Source organism: Tamandua tetradactyla, chromosome 5, assembly GCF_023851605.1.
Source record: "Tamandua tetradactyla isolate mTamTet1 chromosome 5, mTamTet1.pri, whole genome shotgun sequence".
NCBI classification, from domain to species: domain Eukaryota; kingdom Metazoa; phylum Chordata; class Mammalia; order Pilosa; family Myrmecophagidae; genus Tamandua; species Tamandua tetradactyla.
In genome coordinates, this window is record NC_135331.1 from 61822212 (window position 1) to 61844434 (window position 22223).

At 36.3% G+C, this 22223-nt stretch overlaps 1 non-coding gene across 1 annotated transcript; it reads right to left on the reverse strand.

Annotated features, from left to right (window-relative positions):
* Positions 1-6948: 6948 nt before the first annotated feature.
* Positions 6949-7055, reverse strand: LOC143685279 (U6 spliceosomal RNA). The gene has a single exon (XR_013176527.1). It is a non-coding gene; the product is annotated as a U6 spliceosomal RNA (small nuclear RNA).
* Between the last annotated feature and the right edge of the window lie 15168 nt (positions 7056-22223).

The window sequence follows — 22223 nt, forward strand, 5'->3', positions numbered from 1 at the left end:
AGTGTGAAAATTATTTGTAAACCTTGGAATGTAATAAAATTTTGAGGTATTAAATTGTTTGTTGCTATAGCAGGATGGCTATCCCTTCTTTTGCTCAGTTTTATGTTCAGACAGACTGCAAAAGACATGAGATGCAGGCATAAGGTGAGGTACTATTTGGTTGTGTCCTTGTGAGGCTAGCCTCGGCGCATGCCAAACTAGTCACCTAGCTTTGGCTAGGGTGAAACAACTTGCTAAAATTCTTTGGAGTCATGTGAGCTGAGAGGATCTAAAATTATGAATAAGAGTAACTGATTCATCCACCCATTTTATCACTCTGATACCCATGGTCCTGCTCTACATTTCCAGCTAAGACACCACTAAATTGGAATTCCATTTTTGTGAAAGTAAATTGCCCTTAACTCTTTCCTAAGAGGAGAATACAAGTCCAATCAGTCATGGGCCCCTTCAAGATGGTGCCCAAACTCAGTTTATGCAAAGGCTTAATTAAGGTAGAACATTTAGCAACCAGCAGCTCTGGTTGCTGAATGCATATAACTTATCCCTCTCTTCCATGACTGATCTGTTTTTGTTTGCTAAAGCTGCTGGAATGCAATATAACAGAAATGAGTTAGCTTTTTTTTTTTTTCTTTTTGGCATGGGCAGGCACTGGGACTCAAACCCAGGTCTCTGGCATGGCAGGCAAGAATTTTGCCACTAAACCACTGTCTCCCCACCTTACGGTTAGCTTTTACAATGGAGATAATACTTTCCTGTTGATGTCTTAATTGGGACATTTGAAAGGCAGGTGGGATCTGGTATTTCTTTGTCATGTGAGAAGGCACATGACATTGTCTGCTGATCCTTCTCTCCTAGGTTTTGTTGTTTTCAGTTTCAGGCTCTTGCAGTTTCCATGGGCTATTGCTTGATTCTTCCCAAGGACTTTTTTCTCCGAGTTATCTGGGAATTTCTCTCTCTCTGCTCTCCCCAATGTCTTTCTTTTATTCTCATAAAAGACTCCAGTAAAGGATTAAGACCCACATTTTAATGGGTCCCGTCTCATTTGAAACAACCAAATCAAAAGGTCCCATCCACAATAGGTCTGCACCCACAAGAATGGATTAAAAGAACATGGCCTTTTCCTCATGGAAGCAAGGGCTCATGGAATCATTAAATAAGGAAATATTCCTTTCTTTACCAGTTGGTCCATTAGGATGAGGAGACCAAAGTAACCTGATGGCAGTTGCAGCTACAAATTCAGTGGAACCAAACAGAGGAAACATTATCTACCCTCTGGTATGATATAATGGAAAACTTGACTGGTCTTTGTGTTCTGAGTTCCTGGAGCAGCAACATCTGAATCTTTGAAATTTCCTGTGATGGGAGTGCCTTTTTTCTTCATGGTGGGCACAAGACCACACCTGATATTTCATATGCCAACAGCACGATAGAGAAGGATGAACACATCTACGGTTTCAAGGTGGGGGCTGGACACATCAGAAAGACTAACCAGGTGATTAGGAGATTGAGATCAGCCTCTGAGAAGAGGGGTGACAGATTGAGCTCAACCACATGGGCACTAATTTAATCAATCATGGCTACATAATGGATTATATAAACTCTGTACACTAGACACTCCAAAGAGCTTCCTGATTGAGAAAATGCATCCCTACATGCCAGAAGGGTCATGCATTCTGAGTTCATTTGAAGACACGGAAGTTTGCATTTAAGATCCTCATAGTTACTCCTTACAAGTCTCTTCTTTTGACTTCTTATTTGTAACTTTTTACCATAATAAAGCTATAAGCATAAGCATAGGGCTTTCAGTGATTTCTGTAGGTCAATTCTGTGAATTTTCAAGCCCAAAAGGGATTGGGGATCACAAATTTTGTAACAAGTTGGTCAAAGGGCAGGCAACCTGCCTGAATTTGCAATGATGCCTGAAGGACAATCTTGCAGCGGTTTGTCCTTAACATGTGGAGTCCATCCTTACTCCAGGTAGTTAGTGTATTTAATTGGATTGAATTATTGCAATATTTGCAGGTGGTGTTTGAAAATGTAGAGGTATTTGATAACCTATTGTTTCATTGAGAAACGTGAATCAGGTCTCAATTTGAACAAAGTCAGATTCGTAACACACCTTTCTCAAATTTACACAAATAGTTATTTATTGATTAATAAAAGAAAGACAGAAGAATAAAGTAAATTACATCACCAGGTAGAATTCACCAACACCTGAAGAAGAATGCTGGGGAATCCTGGAGACAGCATTTTCGGGGTCTGACTGGAAAAGTTTCAAGCACAGCGTCTTCTCAGATAAAATTCCAAACTTTAACTGCTTGCATGCAGTTTGTTTATTTATTTATTTATTTTACATGGGCAGGCACTGGGAATCGAACCTGGGCCTCTGGCATGGCAGGCAAGAAACTCTGACACTGAGCCACCGTGGCCCATCTTGCATGCACTTTATATGGTGTTTTTACACAGTAGTGGCCAGATTCCAATTAGCTTGTGTGACTTGGCCCAGGTAGAGAACTGGGAACTGTCTAGGGACCAAAATCAGTTTCCTGGGATCTAGACAACTTTATCAAAGTATGTCTCCTTCTGGAAGGATAGTGAGTCCTCCCAGCTGGAGTGCATATTTTAACGATTTACCATCAAGGTCATGCAATGGTGACATCAGTTGAGCAGAGCAAACTCTACAAACTTAATTTCCTTTCTTCTTTATGTTTCACCTATACCTGGTTACACGGATCTTTGTGCAGATTCTAAGTTGTGGAGTTGGGAGACATATACCAATCAGTAGATAACTTAGAGGGATAATGAAAGGACACGGTCAAATTTCCACTCTCATGTATTCTAGGTATCAAAAACATAGCTGGCCATTGTTTTGATGGATATAACACATCCTGGAGCACAGTGTTTCACTCTTGTATGGTGGTGTCACCAAACTAGCATTTTGGACCTTCAAGACTCCATTGCTGGAGTATATAATAAGACAAGAGAATCATGTGTACATGAACCTACTTCTCAAATCTTTGCTGTAAAATGAATCTCCTAGCATGAGGGCAGTGTCATGGTGAATACCATGTAGGATATTTTATTAGGTATTCAATTAAACTTTTGTGTGGTGACATTGATGGAAGCACTATGGGCAGAGAAATATACATTGCTTCACAAATGGTGGAGAGAGTTCAATATAGTGTATGATCTCCTTGAGAAAAAGTGCTTTGTCTCTGTGGTTGGCAGATTGAGAAATCATCAGTAGCTAGGTTGGCTTTGGTGAAAGGAAGCCCTAGCTGATACACCATGCAGAAGCTTCATCCTTATTCCCACAGCTGCTGTGTCCAAGGGCTCATTATGCCAGCCCCTGAGTGGCTTAGGGAAGAAGCTGCCTGACATCCACAAGGGGAATTACTATGTCTGCCTGATGGTTGAGAGCTTTCTTTACAATGGGTAACGCTAGCATGCAATTCAAAAACTCCTACCACATACCTTTCCCCAGACTTTCTTGTCCCTGATTTTCCAATCTCATTGCTTCTATTTTCTAGCCAACCAGCCAAGTCATCTGTCCTGAGTCAGTGTATATTCACATATCAGGCCAAGGTTATAGGTGTGGGTTAAAGGAGGGGCAACAATTCAATAAAAGGAGGGTAAAAGGGATTTAGTACCATGTGTTTATCTAAGTTACATGTAACTTCTGGCCCTGCCTGGATCACTTTCCAGATATGTCATTTCCCTTTTCCAAATGACCTTATGATATGGTAGGTATGATAATAACAAGCACATGATAGACATGTCTGATTGCAAAGTCACTTAACGCCTTACAGTCAGAGCTCAGTCAGATATGCAGCAGGGCCCAGAGACTGTCTTCCAATTGCAGAGTAGATTGCTCCTGTAGAAAAATGGACTTGCTATAGAATCATAGAAGTCTGTATTTTAACTTTTCTATTGAGGCTCACCAGACACCACATGGCCTCTCTATCTATTACAGATACCTCTAGGACTAATGAATAAGCTGGTTCATATGGCCAAGAAGGAGGGTAGTTTGCACCTTCTCCAGAGTCCTAGTCATCTGATAAATGGGTTAGAGTGATGCTCCCAAGTGCTGTTTATGTTGCCTCAAAATTGTTAAGAGTTTTACCAACTATTGTGTCACTTTTCCAGTGTTGAGACATCCAAGATGAAACAATTTTTTATCCTAAAGGTGATTTTCAGTATGATCTGCACTACTACACCATTAAATTCTTTACTCATATGAATTATCACAAGTCTTTTGGGATGTATCTCCTACCTTCTAAGATACATAGGCATCTACATGCTTATTGTTGATTGGTCACAAGATTCAGCTAGTTAATATCATGAAGTAGTAAATGGACATAATATTCTTCTGAATATCAAGATAATCAGTGTACCTAAAAAGACTACATTTTAAGAGTTAATCAAGGCTCTAATGCATAACAATAAATGCTTCTACTTTTGGCCATATGAAGTTCAATTGCTTTTGAACCTTGTGCATTTGTCAGATAAAAAGTTGAATATAAAGTGCTAGAAACTACATTGCTATACTCCAATAAAAGATATCATATCTAGAAAGGCAGCTGTGATTGAGGTTTTTTCCTGGTTATATTTATTATATTCCATAATCATTTACTATGATCTATTGAGTTTTTTAGGGTCCAGACAAGAATAGTTGAATGAGGATATGATGTTGATCACTTTCAACACATCCTTTAAGTCTTTGAAGGGTGCACTAATCTGCAATTATTCCCAGGATGTGGTAATATTTCTGATATGCTAGCTTGCCTCAGGTGGGAAGTTGCATGGTCACACCAGATACTTGACCTATCTACTTGGACCTTTCTTCCATAATGTCTTTCTTCAGATCAGGGAACCAAGGTGAGAGTTCTTGCAGTTGATAGTGCATGTATCTTAAACCTGCATTCAGAAACTTGGGAAATAACTACCTAATATGAGAACATCTTTGTGGAAATCTCTAACACATGATCAGCATTTGCTGCCACTCTAACTAGGATACCATGATAATGAAACTATATATAATTACAGTGGCATTGCAGAATCCTTCCTAATGGAGGCCTAGAGTGCTTCAATGTGCCCTGGTTTTATAATCTGACTTAGATCTGCAAACTGGATGAAGGATCCAAATTTCCAATTGTAGTAGATGATGTCAGCTATTGATTTTTTTAAAATATTACTATGTATAAGTTAAAACCCTCAGAAGCTACCCATCTGTTTCACCTGTAAGAACATCATGATCTATTGGCCACTTACCACCTGCAAATGTCTTTGATGATTAAGCGCTGCTCTCTGATCAGTACCATGTTATATTCCCATTACTCCCTATTAGCTATCCAAGTTACATGCGAGCATTTCTCCATGTCATCCCCATCTTCAGAAGGTAGTCATCATTGAGCTCCTCAAAAATGCCAGTTCTATCTTACCAGAGAATTTCCTTAATGAAATTAGTGTCATCTGGAATCTCTTGGGAAATATAATTGATAGGGGGCTCTCAGGTCTTAGATAGCATTTTCATTTTCTAAAACTACCAGAATGCAGTATACCAGAAATGGGTTGACTTTTCAAAGGGGATTTGTTAGGTTACACATTTACAGCTCTAAGCCCCCAAAAATGTCCGAACTAAAGCATCAACATGAGGATACTTTCACTGAAGAAGGGCTGATGACACCAGTGGTTCCTCTGTCACATGAGAAGGCACATAGATGTGTCTACTGTCCCTTCTCTCAGGAGTTGGTTTCCAAATGGCTCTCTCAGCTCCTGTTGGTCCTTCTGGCTTCTTCTAGGGCATTTTCTTTCTGAGATCTCTCCCTCTGTGAGCTTTCTTAAGTGCTCCATTAAAGGATTATGACCCAGCTTGAATGGGTGGGAACACATCTCCATAGAAACAGCCTACAATAGGCTTACCCTAACAATGTTGGATTAGAAGAACATGGTTTTTCTGGAATACATAACAGTTTTAAACCAGCATAGATAGAATTTAATTTCTAGCACTTTAAACTCCATGAACTCTTTGCCCAGTCTCTGAATACCATGTCAAAGAATTTCCGAAAGTCAACCTTATTTACTATAAGTTATCATTATTTCCAAACTTTAAGGAACTACTTACTAGACTCTTAGGTCTGGTTCAGATAGTTTTTTAGAAAATATAAATTAAAAGTCCTGGGAAAATATCTCCCTATTAGCAAGTTTTGTTCTATACAACCTGATATCACCCTCTTCACATTCTAATGTTTTCATAGCCCTTCCCTCATGAGTATCTTTGTTTCATGTATTATCCTGAAATTTATTTGATGCATGAGTCATTTCCTCCAGGCATAGACACTATACTTCTAGACTGGATTGTGTTAAGACATGGCCCATTTTATAAATCTGAGGCAATAAATTATGGTTTGGGAGAATAAAAAAGGAAACAAGAATCTTCAAGTGAGGCCACTGCCTGGTCACTATGCAAGTAGAAGTTGTGGCCCTCTGGAAGGTAGGATGGAGCCTCTTCTTTTGGATGTCAAGGTGCAGGGAAGCATGCTATTTTGAGGTTCTTGGGATCATCTAATCAAATGTCCTTAATACAGATCTCAGAAGATACTATTTTCCCATCACATCCCTGACTTTGACTTCAAAGACCAGTTGACCCTATGCCCTTAGTCTCATTCATGGCTCTGCTACCTTTACAATTAGATCCTCATAGCAGGAAATGAAAATCTCAAAAGTTGCTTTTGAAAGATACTTTTGTAAGTACAGAATTCTGGATTGACAATTTTATTTATTTCAGCATTTTCAAGATGTCACTTTACTGTCTTCTATCTTAAATGGTGACTAAAGAGAAGTCTGCTATATTTTTATCTTTTTCTTCCTTTGTACGCAGAGTCTTTTTCTTTCTAGCTGTCTTTAAGTATTTCTTTTACCTTTTATTTTTTTTTCTTTCTTAAATTAAAAAATACGGAACACTTCACAAATTTGTGTATCATCCTTGCGCAGGGGACATGATAATCTTCTCTGTATGGTTTCAATTTTAGTGTATGTGCTGCCGAAGCGAGCACTATCTTTTATTTTTTAAGATGCTATACATACTGTGTAGGATTATGGATAATTAAGTAATTTTTTTATGGTTTGAGATGCTCAAGACTTTCCTTCCTCATGGAATTTAGTGTGGGGTTCGTGAATCTAGTCAGGAACTAGGCTAGATTTTAGATTTCATTGTAGCTATCATTACCCTGAGAGCTCCACAACCATCAAATTCCTTTAGTGGTGTCTTGTGTGCAGAATTGGAGTTGTTAACCAGAGGTTGATTTCTCAATGTTTGTCCCACTCATGGTTTTTGGTCTTTTCTTTGTAATGTATCTCATAAAATATATCTGAATTTCTTGCAGCTCTCTTGAATAATCTGTGTTTGATGGTTATTATTTCCCAACACTTGTTAGCCTGGTGTGGAATCTGGCATTCTCTGATATATTGGATTAAACTTGGGATTCAGGCAGGCATTCTGTCCCTGAATCTAGGATATGTGGCCTTCATTATATTCTTGCCTCTCCTCCAGGTATATAGTGCTGGGCTTAGCAGGTATTTCTGCATTTCCTCTATGGAAGAGCTTTTCCTTTTTTGGTTTTTCCCGAACTGCAATCAGGCTTCACTAACACCTTACTTGCAACAACTTCTTTATTCCTTCTCCCTCAGCATGAGGCCTCCTTTTAAACAGCAGACATAAAGGTGCTCAGTTCAACAGCTGCTTTTATTCCTCTTAGGACAACACCATACAGAAAACTTTTTCAAAATTGTCCCTAATCACAATGAAATACAAAAACAGAGTTTTTAGTTACTATCATTTTTTTCCCCTCACTTAGAAGTGTTTGCTCATATTTTAAATTCAAGCAAAATCACAATTTTGCTTGAGTTTAAATAGCTTCACAATTTGAGGGTTTCATTACAGCCTATGGGCATTTGATTTTGCTTGTGAGAAAATTAAAATTACATGGAAATATGTTCCATTTGTATGATGAAAGATGTATGCAGACATTAGTGAAATCCATTTGCTATTCAGCAGCAAATTCACTCAAGCTTATATAACTGCATATATATATATAAAACTGCTTATATATCCTGAATATAAGATTCAGAGTCTTGAGGGAAACTATCATTTGCATCCCACTAGCATTTCTATGTGCAGTTTTAATCTAAGTTTATATTTGTTGCCCAAAGTACCTTATTTTTAGTCATTGTTCCTTGCCTTTGGTGCTTATTGTATAATATCCAACATATTTTCTTTTCTCATGAAACAGCTTTCATTAAGTACAAGTATATACTTAAATAGTAATTATGCTTTACTCGTTTTCCTGAGAAACTAAAGTTAAATATAATTACAATTTGTAATTATATTTCCTATTCTACATAGTTGTTATATATACCCTCAGGACTGGTTGGTTAATCTGTTTAGGCCATCTGGCATTATTGGAAGTCGCATCACATTAAATAATACTAATCTCATAAAAAGGTATTAGTATGATATTATAGTATCTGACACTGTGAAATACGTTTTAGTTTGCTAATGCTGCCGGGAAGCAAAATGTCAGAAACTTAATTGCTTTTATAAAGGGGATTTAAGTTACAAATTTACAGTTCTAAGGCCATAACAATGTCCAAACTAAGGCATCCAGAGACGCATGCCTTGACTCCAAAGAAAGGCCGATGTCTGTCACATGAAAAGGTGTGTGGCTGGCATCTGCCGGTCCCTGTTCCCTTGTTTCCAGCCTCTGATTCCAGTGGCTTCCTCTCTAAGCAGCGGTGGGTCCACACTTAGCTGCTCTCGGGCAAAACTCCGGGTTTCATCGCTCAGCTTAGCATTTCCCAGATTTCCAGAGTTTCTTCTCTTCAGGTTCTGGTTATTTCTGTGAGTCCTCGCTTAGCATCCAGGCTATTTCTCTCTCCGTCTCCAATGTCTCTGTCCGCGCTGTAAGCCTCTCTAAATATCTGTGTTGTGTTCTTCCGAGCTTTCTCTAAAATGTTTCCCTTTTTTTCCTGTAAACTAGTTAAAATCCACCTTCAATGGGTGGAGTCACATCTCCACCTAATCAAAAGGTCACATCTACAATTGGGTGCTTTGCGTCTCTATGGAAGTAATCTAATCAAAAGACCACACCCACGATTGAGTGTGCCACTTCTCCATGGAAAGAATCTAATCAAGAGTTTCACCCGACAATATTGCATCAGGATAAGAGATTAAGAGAATATGGCATTTCTGGGATGCATAACAATTTCAGATCAGCAAAAAACGTAAGATATTTTCTTAATGGTTGTTTATAATCGTAGATTTGAGTATAATTTAATTGTGTGAATGCACATTACTAATGAAACCTAACTTGATAAAGGCAAAACTATTCTGTAATATTAAACATTTTAAAACTCATACAGCAATCTGATATATTCACTATCATGGGTGAATATATGCATATGAGATTCTACCAATAATTGAATTTCAAACAGAAATAGTTATTAATTAACTATGTATGATAGAAGATCCTGTCATACATAGGGTGAATATATGCTTATGAGATCCTGTCATACAATGGGTAAATATATGCTTATGAGATTCTACCAATAATTGACTTTCAAACAGAAATAGTTATTAATTAACTATTTATGACAGAAGATCCTACACCAAAATTCAAAAGTTCTTGTTAAAATCTGCAAACACCACATTTCAACTGATGTTTTAAATTCAATTCATAATTAATGTAATGTAGCCACAATAGGAAGTTCCAGCATTTAACATCACATCCTTATTTATTTATTAATGTGCCTTCCTTTACTATACTGTAAATCTGGCCAGCTTCTATATAAGTATGTGGAAGTATGGGAGGTGAGGCCATTTGTACTTTTTAGAATGATTTTTACTTTTGTTTCCAGTAGAATACTCTTACTTTCACTTTATACTTTATTTGAATGGATATATAATAAATACGTTAAAATAAGTTCTAGCCAATTATCACCACACACCCCCAAAAACACATGCATAGTAATGAAAGACAAAAACTAATTGACAGATAATATTTTGAGAGCGATATAAATAATGCAGGTATTTGTTCAATGAATATGTTGGGTTGTACACCATGAATCGCATCACAAGTGGACAGTATGGATGCAAAGATAATTAGTTATAGGGCCTCTACTTTCAAGGATCTGAGAGCTTAATGGCACTATAAACATTTTCTCTATGAGGAAAATATGAGCTATCATAAAATTTACTCAGTTGCTGTTTTTGTTGTCATTTTCTTCAGCATTTAGTGACCACAATATCCTCCTTCCCTTTCTCCCAACTAAAACAACATTTAAGAAGAAAATGAAACTACTTGACATAAATTTGGCATATGGACTGGAATGAAGAGATGTAAATCATTTGGAGGAGTCCATCCACCTGCCACGGCAAGTGTCATGTCATTGAATTTTTTAAAAATATTTTTATTGACAAAAATACATGCAAACACATACATTCTTAGGATACAAACAGTTCATACTTGGCTCACAATATCATCACATAGTTGTATATTCATCACCATGATCATTTCTTTGAATATTTGCATCACTCCAGAAAAAGAAAAAAGGAAAAAGAAAAAAACTCATACATACCATACCCTTCACCCTTCCCTCTCATTGACCACTAGTATTTCCACCTACCCAACATATTTTAACCTTTTTCTCCCTATTTTTTTCTATACCCCTTATCACTCCCTTTCATTCATCACTAGTATTTCAATCTACTCAATGTCATTGAATTTTTAATTCATCTCTAGGAAGATTATGTTTATAAAAGTTTAGAGGGAAATTGTAACACATGTCAAAGTCTGAAACATGTTCTATAACTAAGTTGGTGCTGTGCTTTGAGATTTATTACTTTTTTTGTATATATGTTATTTTTCACAAAAAAAAAAGAAGAAAAGTCTATAGTTATGATAAAAAAAAATATTTAAGCCCTCTAGCCTCCTCTATTCTGGAGCAGCTAGAAGGAAAAAAAATGAAAGGATCATATGTAGCCCCCAAGATAAACTCTGGGCTCTGTCCTGTAACTACTTGTTGAAGAGTGCTTTGAAAACTATTGCTTTTTTATTTCTTTGCTTTGTATGTCTGTTATACTATACAATAAAAAAGTTAAAAAAACAATATGATTACAACCATATCCAAATACATATAGAAAAACAATGTATAATATATCTTATCACTTTTAAATAAGGAGGTGAAGATCAAAATAAGGTGGTTATTTTTAATAACCCGTGGAAATCTTATTTTCATCAGGATAATGGTGTTTTCTACTCAATCGCAGCCTTTAACATTGTTGAATGTGTCCCTCTCGTGAGTTCTGCTTTCTCCAAACAGTGGGTTGACACTGCACCGTTCAAAAGCACGGCAGAGCCCTTATGATTAGCGCAGGGGTTTCAGGCGTTATTCCCCTCCCACCGTCTCATGCCGTCCAAAATCAAGTGCTTTTTCTCACTGATCTCAGATGTGCCTTCAGTATCCTTACCAACATTTATTTCTACCAGTCATGTTTCTCACAGTTCTCGGTACTTAGTAAACAGTGACTAAATTTTTAATGGATGTGTGAATGAAGTTGGCATACAAGGAAGAATCTATTTGCCACTCCTGCCATATGACAAAATAAATAAAAGAGGAATTCAAAAGCTATTCTGGAGCAGCTAGAAGGAAAAGTATGCGAGGATTGTATGGTAGCCCATGACAAACTCTGGGATCTATCCTGTAACCATGTTTTGAAGAATTATTTGAAAACTATTGCTTTTTGATTTCTTTGTTTTGTACATATGTACATACAATACAAAAAAATTTTTAAAAAATGGTTAGAGGAAGGTGGTCTACCATAAAACCAGAATTGAAAATTAGCTTAAATAGCACTTCTCCAAGCATTATCAGAGAAGAGTACATCTTAATGAAATAAATGAAAGAATCTCAACTCCTTTGACATGACAATGACCATTTCTAAAGTGGGATTTGATTCTTTAGGACTGATTCCACTTTAAATTTAATCTATCTGATCTCTTTCATACAGATTCTAAGATTATCAGTATGAGTGTATTTCTAGCAAAATAAAGTCCAAATTTATAAAAAAAGAACCTCACCAAAAGAATGTGGTTTCATCTACAGTGAAGCTAATTATCAATATTGACTATCACTTTATCAAATCACGTAAATGAGGCAGAAAGTCTCTGAATCTCAGGAGTAGACTTTGAACAATTTAAGCTGAATGATAAGTCAGCTTGATTCCACTGATTGCTTCAGTCCTGACTTTTAGAGGGTTATATATGAGCCAGGAAGGTTGCATATGACTAACCAGATATTAGGAGACACCAACAATGTGATAGACATATAGAAAGTTTAAGACAATGTGGACCAAACTGTAGCAGACATCATACCCTAGCTCTCTTACATGTGCACAGCTCTTATTGCAGTTTATGACTTTTCATATAGAGAAGGCAAAGGAACCATTTTTAAATAAAAGTGTCTAGATTTGGCTGTGACTCTCCATATAGGAAATGCCTCTCTAAATGCACATTTGTAATTCTCGAAAAAGAATTCTCAAATACTGAGTGTTCTGAAGGGGATAGGAAAGGGGCTCTCTCTCTTTTTTTTTTTTTTTAAGTTTGCTTCCTTGAGATGAATTGTCATTATCCTTATGTATGCCCAATCCTATTCATGTATCATCTGGTCACCATACAGCAATGGTGACTAGACTCCTTCAGATCATCTAAACTTCCACTAATATGATTCCTCAGTCTATCACTGCACCACTGCTTTATCTATACCTGTCATATGTGTATTCCAACTTAACATTTATCCCCTGGTCCTCTACTGATGGCTATTCTTACTGGGTTCTCTGTTTGAAGCTTCTCCTATGTTCTACCAACCTATAGGGAGGAAATATCACAGAACAATCAGCTAAGTCAGTTGTCCAGTCCCGATACAGAAAATACACTGGATCTGGAATCAAAATTTCCCATTCCAAGCACTGGTTTTGCAACTTAGAAGCTGTAGAAACTGAGAGCAACTAAATTCCAAAGTTTTGCGCCTTCCCTAGTAAAATGGGATAAAAAAATGTGATGAACAAAATGTCTTCCCAAATAGTTTGTCACATCCAAATAGTGTGTCACCATAAACAGAGCTCTATTTTTGCAAATATAGAAAGCCTTTCTCACTCACAGGAACTAAATCAATCAATGGTAAAAGGACACAAAGCCACTTGAAAATTAATAAAAAATTCCATCATCAAGATGTTTTTTCTCTACTGTTGATTGTTTCTCATGATGTAGAAAGTTCCCTATATAATTGATTTATTTTTTAATAAATCAAGGTCATTCAGTCACATATTTATTTATTTATATTGAATCTACTTCCAAGAAGGAAATATGTACATATGTCATTCAAATTTAATACAAAAAGATCAGATACCATTAATAAAAGATAAACGACAGTTTGTGAAGAGGGGGAAAAATAAATGAATAAATGAATTACTGACAATCAAGCTGTGAGTTGTATAGAAGTGAGTTGTGGTCATGAAGTCTTAGGCTCTATTTTTTTATGAATATGACTGGCTATTTAGCAATTAAAAAATCATCTCAATGTGAATCATTTGTATTAAGTTCACTGGGACTTCAGGTATGTATTGTAACATGCTCCGTGCCAAGATAGAGCAACTTGCTTGTGAATCTGCTAACAAGTGAAGTCTCACGAAAGTGTCTAATGTGCAGTAGTTAAAGCATGGACTTTGTAACCAGACTACCTGGGTCAGAAATCTGACTCTGCTGCTTATCACCTGTGCAATGTTGTCAAATTATTGATATCTCAGTGCCTCAATTACTTTATCTGCAAAAGTTCTAGGAAACCCATTACCTCATAGTATTATTTTGAGAAATGAATGAAACAATGTATGTCAATTGCCTAGAATACTGCCTGCAAATAATCATTGTTCAATATCAGTTTTTTTTTTTAATTAAGTAATACTATCTTGGAACAGACTTCTTTTAGAAAAGTCCTCTATTTTAGTTCGGAGGAAAACCTCTCAGTAATCATAAATCCAAATGTCATTTCAGTAGGCTAGATATTATGTGTTTTAGTAAAATAAGATGCATCCATCATCTTGATTGTGCTTCAGAATAAAGGAGAAACAATTTCTTACCATAAAGAGAGATAATCAGTGTGTGTGCATATATGTGATTGCATATGTGTGTGTGTGTGTGTGTGTGTGTGTGTGTGTGCTAGTGGCCCCGGAATCCAAGATAATGGAGCCAATTTAAGAGAGCCACCATCTTTTAAGTGCTCTTTAACCATGGGGTCTAAACTCTGGATGCACATTTGAATCACCTGAACAGTTTTTAAAAATCAAGTAGTGGAAATCTTCCCCCCAAAAATTTGGATTTAACTGGTCTAGACTTCGATAGAGTCATCAATATCTTCAAAAGCTGCAGTTCAGTCATGGTAACTGTATTTTTCTTGATGGTTCAGACTGGTGTGATTAATAGCAAAAGCCAAAGGATAAATGTAATTTTTCCACTTTCCACTTTCAGCCCTGAAATGTGGACTGAGTAAAAAAACACCAGAGTCCTTGGGAATAAATGGTTAAAATAATCCCAAAAGGAGTTCAAAACAGGGTCAGTCAAGTAATATAGGACCTCTTTTTGTAATTCAGAGTCGTAAAATAGAAAACATCAGACACATATGTCTATAACATTTTGTGTGAAACCTGGCAATATTTTTGGCTGAGTTAGCTGAGTTGTTATTCAAAACCTCCTCTTTTCTTTGGAGATGGCGCCAATGCTGCCCTAGACCTATCCAATTGTCACAAATTCCTTGCTGTTTGATTCAGCATTGTCAACAATAACCTTCAAGTTATTATTCTAGATGTGTCATATAAGCACATGAGGTCTCAGTTTTCAGTTTTTAAAGACTGTTTCTATTTCCAGAAATTTAAGACTACATCATAAGAATAGCTTTAAACAAAGATCTAGGTTGAATTTTTTGTTGGTTTGTTTGTTCATTTTTTAATGTCTGTGTTAGGTTTGGCACATGCTATCCACAAAATGAACCCAATTCAGAATTGATTCCTTTGGTAAACATCACAAATGAGGATATTGCTTCCAAAGATTTTTGGGAAAATAAACATTTTCCCAGTCAGTCCGTAGAGTCATTTATAAACAATATATTCCAGAGATGCTTTAAGACAAGGGGTACTGAAACATCCTATGCTAGGTGCTTCAGGACTTTCTGGAATGTTGACTAGTGGCAGGGATTTAGTATTCACGCACAACTTTCTCTCTTCCCAGACAATAAATTGCTGCCATAACAACCTGGTCAGCCTCCCTCTCTTGAGTGGCTCTTCTTTGGGGCACTTTATTACTAAGCAAATTCTCCAGCAACCTCCAATGCATATTTATGACTACTTAAGAATTGAGGTTTTCTGGAAGACTTTTGATTTGAAAAACATGTGTTTTCATATATCTATGAATGCTGTTTGATTTGGAAAAGATTAATACCATATATATATTTTACCACTTATATTTCTGATCATAGTTATCATAGTTATCAAATTCTACAATCATTCCAGAGTCAATTTGTGAAGTGTTAGTCAGATACTGAACTAAGGATATATATATATATATATATATACACACACACATAGTAAATAAATGGCAGAGAAAACATTTAAAATTTGCATTAGCTGTTTAAAATGCATCCTCTTTCTCCCAACCTGAACATTTATTCTACAGCTCAATCCTATATTACACTGGCAAACAAATGAGCAAACAAATAAGTCAATAAATATCATATAGATGCATACACAAAAATAGGAGCGTACATTAATATTACATATTTGGGGAAAATAATTATAAAAATCAGAAGCCATGATAACTTTGTTTTCTCTACCATGTTCTTATATTGATTTTAAAATATTAATGCATTTTCAATCATCCTAGAACTCTTATCTCAATGGAAAATATAAACAAACAAAAAACAAATAAACAAAAATAAGGTTCCTTGACTGACAATGGTAAATCTCCAAAGGTAAAGGACAGACTATTTAGTGATACTGAATAGAAGACCATAACAACTCTATCTTTATATCTTTTAAAGCACTTAGTTATTTAACTAATTTCAAAGTGTTTTGGCTATGGAGAATGCACTGAATAAATTATTTTCTTTTATAAAATGAGTAGACTTAAGGTGAAACCAGATATGGAAGCCATGCCACACAGGCTTTACCAAAGGAAAAAGAAAAATTCTTACAATTTGCAAAAAGAAAATGTCTCATAGGTAGTTATTACAGAATATCTGTATACCTTGATATTCTAATATTTTGGAATATTATTTTTAAGTGGAAAATATAACTTGGATTCTAATATGCGTTGTCATAGAATACAAACTTTTAAGCATAGCCATCTATTGGGTATATTTTTCTTTTTATGCACTTTAATATTGTGTTTGCTGTTTATGGCCAATTAAATTTTGGGTTCAGTCTACATCCTGAATTCTTTAAAGAATACTCAAACTAAGAAAACAAGATATTTAATTTACTTGAGTTTTATGGTGTCATTTCTCATAGTAATTGCCAACTATCATTGCCATACTCTGTAATTCCACATAAAGCATATTTGACTAGTAGATTACTTGAAGCATATGTAAGATGAATAAGACATAATTCTGTCCAACATTCAAAGGTTGGAACTACTTACATTTATGAGCTACTAAAAAAAAACATACGCATAGGCTCAGAATAATAAAAATAGCTTAAAGGGCACCAAATCACAATTTATAAGAATTTTATTCATTTTATTCAGGTGGTCTTTTATATCAACCCTGTTACCATTTGGAAACTATTTTTAAGAAAGGAGAGAGCGAGATATTTGAATTTATCTTTAAATCTACCAATTTTAATTAACTACAAGAGAGATTTGTTGTTCATTCTTCAAATGATTTCTTTTCAACAAATGAGGCTCAAATCACATGCATACACTCATACTTACTACAGGGTCAAAGTTTGCTAAATTAAAGTTTTTACATTCTATACTTGACCTCTTTACTTTAAAGTCTATGAAGGGAATTCATTGGCAATTGATGAAAACATGCAAAATTAGAGAATGAAATAAATTGCATGTAGAAGCTCTGGCAATAATTTTCTAGAAAAGTAGGGTATTCCAGAAATTAAAATGTGATTTGTTTTGTAAGTGATTGTCAAAGAAGAACAGAATATAATTATTACAACTGGTAATTCTGTTTGAGTTCATTACTAAAGATATTGCATTGTATGGGCTAGCCCACAGAAATTGTTGATGCTTTAAGATATAGGGGTTTAGGTTGATGGGTTGCTGAGGCAAATTTGTACTTAGAATTTCAATATTAGTCAGAATATCCTTAGAATAATTAATAGGGAAATCTGTGGGACAAGAACATATTAGATTGAATATACCATGTATCCCCTGCCAACTCTCCCTTCCAATTCCTTGCAAAACTCTGGATAATCTTCTCTTTCCATAGGAATAAACCGATAAGGAGAATTTCTAAAACTCAGGAAAAACTGGTGAGATAAATAATCATACTAGGCAAAGCAGGCATTGATATGGACTGCCTAAGGCTTTAGGAATTGAACCACACATAGAATACAATAAATTTGAGTGTGTGCTCTCAAAAATTAACCAGAGTTCAGGTAAGCTCCTAAAAGTAAAAATGCTGCTCTCAAACACCTCAGATTCCCAAATATAAAATTGATAGATGCCTACTCATTTATTCTATTAAAAACATTGGAGACTTAGCAAACAGAATCCTGAATTAGGCCAAAAGCCCGGAGTCATGGCTTCTAAACTACTATACAGAATGGAATCTGCTCCCGCATGCCAATACTCTAGTAAAGAACAGGGCAGGACATTTTGAGGAAGGAAACAACAACAACACCACTATTGACCGTTAATTTGTTTATATTTTTCCTCAAAGGATCTTACTATTGTTTCCAGAAAGTGCTGTATGTTGAAAATTAGAAAAACTTTGTCTCTGAGGGCAATTTTGGATACTGACCCTAATTAAATAAGATTAACACCTGAGGACTGAAAACTAATCAGAGTTGGGATTTGAGAGTTTTAAATGACGTCCTACTTTGAAGTCAATTTACAATTGGCCCAAAGAGGTTATTTGCCCAGTTACTGAATATAGAGTCAGAACCAAGATCCTCAGCAAATTGGAAGAACCCCTGGTGGGCTTTCTGACCCATGGAGAAAGGATTATTTAGCAGAAATTGAGCCTAATGGCAACTGCATTAGAACACCCATTCTTACCAAAATATTAAATAATAAGCAGCTCTGTATTCTGAAGAAGATGACGAAGATTATGGTTTCCTTTTAATACTTGACTATAAGTGGCATAATAATTATAGCCACTAAAATGATCAGTTTGGTTAATGCAAAGGACTGGGTCTTATATTTTAATTTAATCAGCTTCCAAGCCTGGAACTTTATATACAGCTACTTATCTAGCTAGTGGAATTATCACTATTTGGGTTAAACAAAAAACAGTAGAAGCACCTTTTTGTAGGAGCCAAGGGTTAATAGAAAACCTGTGGAATTTATTGGGAGTGACTGGCTTCAGAGTGGCCTTGGCAGTAAACTGTGGAGACTGTTATCTGCTTGTTTGGAGGACAGTCTGAGAGGAACAGAATGTTTGTTTTTTTCTTAAGCCCCAAGGTCTTTTTAGCTATCTCTTGTATGTAGGGAGTATTATACTGAAAAGCAGGCTTGGTCAGCAAAAGAGCTGTGAGAAAGCATATAAAATAAAGCAGCTGAAGCTCTTCGGGGCTGCAGCCATCTTGTACGTCTTGTGTGTCTGTGTGGCTCATTCCGCAGGGGTTGCTGAAAGATTGCAACAAGTGTCCGCGTCCGTCTTTGTGTCTCATTTCACAGGGCCACAACACCTTGTTATTATTATTATTGCAGTTCTTATTACTATGCTGCCTCAAGGATACTTGATACTTCATCCTCCTTGCTTTGAGCAGCAATCTAACCTGTAGGGACATGGACTATTTCACCATCTAAAGGGCATTGCCCACACCTAACACACTGCTAATAAAAGGAAGACTGAGTGTGCAGCACTATTTACTGTAGTACATACACCAAGTGATTCTATTTATTATAGTAGGTACTCAAGATAAGTAGCTGCAAAGGTGGAAATTCTAATCCATTAGCAGTTCATAAAATTAATTTGTTCTGATGAACAGAAGAAGAAGAAAATAATCACACTTTATTGCACTTTATATACAGCTACTTATCTAATGTCCTAATTATTTACTCATTTTCTACCCTTTTCTGCTCTGTACTGTGCTCTGGGAAGCTTATTCATAAAGAAAGACACAACCACCCAAGTTTCCTTGTTTTCTGGATTCTAATGGATTCAAAAGGGAAGGACCTGTGGGAGATCAGTGGGCAGTTGGATATGCAGTACAAGTCAGAATATTTTTCTTTGCATTACTCTCCTGCCTCATCTTGGTTCTGGCAATGACTGTATCCCCCAAGAGGTCCATCTCTTAAAGGTTGGCCTCTCTCCAGCTTTCTAGCTCTCACCTGACACTCATCATTTTTCCCTCCCCTAGTCCTTTTTGGCCCAAGGGTATAATTGGCTTGCCATTATTGCTGATCTCTGGGTAGCTCACCATCTTTGTTGGTTTGCTTAATCTTTACTATACCTCTGAAATGTGTATACTTTAAACTATTTTGATCTACATGCCTAAATATTAAGTGATGTAATAAATGGTACCAGAAATACCCTGCAAAAACACATCCTCAAAATGGAATTGAGGGCAGTGCAACAGTGACTCAGTGGCAGAATTCCTTCCTGCCATGTCAGAGACCTGGGTTTGATTCTGAAGGCTGCCCATGCCAAAAAATAAAAATAAAAAATAAAAAAGTAAAAGTTAGTTTAAAAAATAGTCAAGAGACTACTATGGAGGTCACTCTTATGCAAGCTTCAGGTAAACCTTGCTACCTATCATAACTTGCAATCTCAACCAAAAGCATTCCAGCCAATTCTAAAGAACATCTAAGGCAATATATAAGATTCTACAAAGGTTCCATGCACTAGGGAAACTTTCCAGAAATCTTCACTCTCCAGATTGATCCTGGACCAGATAAGTCCTGAAACCTAGAGTGCCCAGCCTCTCCAGAACATCAACTAGTTCCATCTTCCTATCCATATTATTGAAAACCTTTCCAACATGAAAAATTTAGAATGGCCATAGCCCAAATACCCCTAAAGAGTGGGATAAAAAGATCAAAGGTGATGATGGAATTATTCAGAGAAGGTAGGGTTTAACAAACGAGTATGATTACTGAATCATTGTACTGATATTTCCTTTAGTCTCTGTTCTAGTTTGCCAGCTGCCAGAATGCAATATACCAGAAAGGCATGGCTTTTAAAAAGGGGAATTTAATAAGTTGCTAGCTTACAGTTCTAAGGCCAAGAAAATATCCTAATTAAAACAAGTCATTAGAAATGTCCAATCTAAGGTATCCAGGGAAAGATATCTTGATTCAAGAAGGCCTATAAAGGTCAGGGTTTCTCTCTCAAGTGGAAAGGCACATGGCGAACACAGTCAGGGTTCCTCTCTCTCAGCTGGAAAGGCATGTGATGAACATGGACAGGATTTCTCTCTTGGCTGGAAGGGCACATGGCGAACATGGAGTTATCTGCTAGATTTCTCTTCTGACTTCCTGTTTCAGGAAGCTCCCTGGGAGGCATTTTCCTTCTTCAACACCAAAGGTCACTGGCTGGTGGACTTTCATGGCTATGTTGTTCTGCTCTGCTCTCTCTGAATCTTCAACTTTCCCCAGAATGTTTCCTCTTTTATAGGATTCTAGTAAACTAATCAAAACCCACATAGAATGGGTGGAGACACTTCTCTAGCTAATCAAGTTTAATACCCACATTGAGTCACATCCCCACGGAGATAATTCAATCAAGTTTCCAACCTGTTGCACTGAATAGGGATTAAGAGATATGGTTGTTCCCACAAGAATGTTTAGGATTCAATCATAGCGTTTCTAGGGTACATAAATTCTTTCAAACCAGTACATTCAGTATCTTAGAGCTGCTAGGAGTAAAACATAAAATTGTGGAATTGCAACCCATAGAAACTCTGAAATCTGTTCTACAACTAATTGTGTTGTGCTTTGAAAGTTATTGTTTTTTAGTACATATTAACTTTCAAAAAAGAAAAAAGTGATCATAAAAAATATATATATTCCTTCTAGCCTCCAATGTTCTAGAGCAGGTAGGAGGAAAAATCTGAGATGATGGTATAGTGGCTCATGACATACTCTGTAGATCTGTCCTTTGACTCCATGTTGAAGACTGCTTTGAAAACTATTGCTTTTTTCTTTTTTTAATTTGTATGCATGCTATATTATACAATAAAAAAGTTTTAAAAAATGCATCCTCAAAATAGACCTCTAGGATTGAGTTGTTCATATATTTGAAAAGCATGCAGGTAACCTGCAGGGTAATAGAACAGTGGAAACCCCAAGCATGCAGTGATGTCTTGATTACTCATATTATTCCCAGTAGTGGAATTAGATGAAACTGAGGAAAAACCAAGGCACCCTATTCCTCAAGTTGCTTATCATAAACTGGATATTATTTGATTTTTCAAATGATCAGGTTAGAAATACGCAGCAGCATTTCATTGTTAAATGGAAATGGTATATTTGAAACTGGACCCAAGCTAGTCTAGAAAGCACAAATAAATCATATGAGTAGGTGACTCCAACCCCAATAGTATAAATTATTATTGTTTTTTCTGCCTTAAAATGCTTCAGTCAGTATTTAGTTTGTGAACCTAAAAAATATCTTGTATTAGTTTGGAAGCTGTCAGAATGTGATATACCAGAACTGGAACAACTTTTAAAAGTGGAAATTTAATACATTGCAAGTTTATAGTTCTGAGCCTATAAAATTGTCCAAACTAAGGTATCCAGGGATGATACTTTGACTCAAGGAAGGCCTATGGGTCAGGAACACCTCTATCAGCTAGGTAGCCACATGGCTGGCATTTGCTGGTCCCTTGCTCCTGGACTGTATTGCTTTCAGTCTTTATTTCTGTTCCTCACTTTGTTTCTCTAGGGATGGCTTTCATCCCTTGGCTTCTTTTGGCTGTCTCCAAGTTCTGGCTTGCTTAA